The sequence below is a fragment of the Brassica napus genome, chromosome C7 (assembly GCF_020379485.1).
Source record: "Brassica napus cultivar Da-Ae chromosome C7, Da-Ae, whole genome shotgun sequence".
Lineage (NCBI taxonomy): Eukaryota > Viridiplantae > Streptophyta > Magnoliopsida > Brassicales > Brassicaceae > Brassica > Brassica napus.
The window spans coordinates 48,506,793-48,510,104 of NC_063450.1; positions in this window are offsets into that span (position 1 = coordinate 48,506,793).

The window sequence follows — 3,312 nt, forward strand, 5'->3', positions numbered from 1 at the left end:
TATACTAATTTCTAAGTGACAATCCAAATCTACAATAGTTCTCTATGTAAATGAAAACTTTCCAAAAATAAGAGGTTTTTTAAAAATTATTTAAAAAATGCAACCTATTGATGAACAATTCTGAAAGAATACTCATCTATCAACGAAAATTCTTGTTATCCTAATTTTAAAGTCATAACCCCAAATCTATAATAGTACTCTATAAAAATGAAAACTTTCCAAAAATAGCAGTTTTTGTAAATACTATTGAAAAATGTAACTTATTGATGAAAAATTCTGAAAGAATACTCTTCTATCAAAACAAATTCTTGCTATCCTTATTTCTAAGTCACAATCCCAAATCTACAACAGTTCTCTATAATAATGAAAAATTTCCAAAAATTAGCAGTATTTGTATGAATTATTTAAAAAATGCAATCTATATAGAAGAAAAAATCTCAAAGAATACTCATCTATCAACAAAATTCTCGGTATCCTAATTTTTAAGTCACAATCCCAAATCTATAATAGTTTTCTATAGAAATAAAAACTTTCCAAAAATAGCAGCTTTCGTAAAAATTATTGAGAAAATGCAACCTATTAATGAAAAATTCTGAAAAATACTCATCTATAAAAGAAAATTCTTGTTATCCTAATTTCAAAGTCACAACCCCAAATCTATAATAGTACTCTATACAAATGAAAACTTTTCAAAATTAGCAGTTTTCTTGTGAAAATATATTGAAAAATGTAACCCATTGATGAAAAATTATGAAAGAATAATCATCTATCAAAAATGTTTTTTGTCATCCTTATTTCTAAGTCACAATCCCAAATCTACAACAGTTCTCTATAAAAATAAAAAAATTTCAAAAATAGCAGGTTTTGTAAAAAAGTGTTTTAAAAATGCAATCTATGGAAGAAAATATCTGAAAGAATACTTAAATATCAACAAAAATTCTTGTTATCCTAAATTTTAAGTGACAATCTCCAATCCACAATAGCTCTCTATGTAAATGAAAATTTCCAAAAATATGAGGTTTTTTAAAACTTATTTAAAAAATCCAACCTATTGATGAAATATTTTGAAACAAATACCCATATATTAAGAAAAATTCTTGTTATACTTGTTTCTAAGTTACAATTCTAAATCTACAATAGTTCTCTATGTAAATGAAAAATTTCCAAAAAGAGGAGGTGTTTTAAAAATTATTTAAAAAGTGCAACTTATTGATGAATTTTTTTGAAAGAATACTCATCTATTAACAAAAATTCATGTTATATTAATTTCTAAGTCAAACTATTGATGAAATTTAGTGAGAAAATACTCATCTATCAATAAAATTCTAGTTATCCTAATTTCTAAGTCACAATCCCAAATATACAATAGTTCTCTATAGAAATAAAAAAATTCTAAAAATAACAGTTTTGGTAAAAATTATTGAGAAACTGCAACCTATTAATGAAAAATTCTGAAAAATACTCATCTATCAAAGAAAATTCTTGGTATCCTAATTTCAAAGTCAGAACCCCAAATCTACAATAGTACTCTATACAAATGAACACTTTCCAAAAATAGCAGTTTTTGTAAAAATGTATTGAAAAATGTAACCCATTGATGGAAAATTATGAAAGAATATTCATCTATCAAAAAAAATTCTTGTTATCCTTATTTCTAAGTCACAATCCCAAATCTACAACAGTTCTCTATAAAAAATGAAAATTTTCCAAAAATAGCAGGTTTTGTAAAAAATTGTTTTAAAAATGCAACCTATGGAAGAAAAAAATCTGAAAAAATACTTAAATATCAACAAAATCTGAAAGAATACTCATATATTAAAACAAATTCTTGTTGTCCTTATTTCTAAATCACAATCCCAAGTCTACAACAGTTCTCTATACATATGAAAACTTTCCAAAAACATCAGTTGTTGTAAAAAGTATTTAAGAAATGGATTCTATTGAAGAAAAATCTGAAATAATACTTATATATCAACAAAAATTCTTGTTATCCTAATTTCTAAGTGACAGTCTCACATCTACAATAGTTCTCTATATAAATCAAAATTTCCAAAAATTAGAGGTTTTTTAAAACTTATTTAAGAAATGCAACCTATTGATGAAAAATTCTGAAAAATATCCATCTATTAACAAAAATTCTTGTTATACTAATTTCTATGTTACAATCCTAAATCTACAATAGTTCTCTATATAAATGAAAAATTTCCAAAAACAGGAGGTTTTTTAAAAATTATTTAAAAAGTGCAACCTATTGATAAATTTTTTGAAAGAATACTAATCTATTAACAAAAATTCATGTTATACTAATTTCTAAGTCAAACTATTGATGAAATTTTGTGAGAGAATACTCATCTATCAACAAAATTTTGTGACAGAATACTAATTTCTAAGTCACAATCCCGAATCTACAATAGTTCTCTATAGAAATAAAATTTTTCCAAAAATAGCAGATTTCGTAAAAATTATTGAGAAAATGCAACCTATTAATGAAAAATTCTGAAAAATACTCATCTATAAAAGAAAATTCCTGTTATCCTAATTTCAAAGTCACAACCCTAAATCTACAATAGTCCTCTATACAAATGAAAACTTTCCAAAATTAGCTGTTTTTGTAAAAATATATTGAAAAATGTAACCCATTGATGGAAAATTATTAAAGAATACTCATCTATCAAAAAAAATTCTTGTTATCCTAATTTCTAATTCACAATATCAAATCTACAACAGTTCTCTATAAAAATGAAAAATTTCCAAAAATAGCAGGTTTTGTAAAAAATTGTTTTAAAAATCCAATCTATGGAAGAAAAAATCTGAAAGAACACTTAAATATCAACAAAAATTCTTGTTATCCTAATTTATAAGTGACAATCCCCAATTTACAATAGTTCTCTATATAAATGAAAATTTCCAAAAATATGAGGTTTTTTAAATCTTATTTAAAAAATGCAACCTATTGATGAAATATTTTTTAAAAAAATACTAGGCCCATCGATTAACAAAAATTCTTGTTATACTAGTTTCTAAGTTACAATCCTAAATCTACAATAGTTCTCTATGTAAATGAAAAATTTCCAAAAACATGAGCTTTTTTAAAAATTATTTAAAACGTACAACGTATTGATGAAATTTTTTGAAAGAATACTCATCTATTAACAAAAATTCATGTTATACTAATTCCTAAGTCAAACTATTGATGAAATTTAGTGAGAGAATACTCATCTATCAACAAAATTCTAGTTATCCTAATTTCTAAGTCACAATCCCAAATCTACAATAGTTCTAAATAGAAATAAAAACTTTCCAAAAATAGCA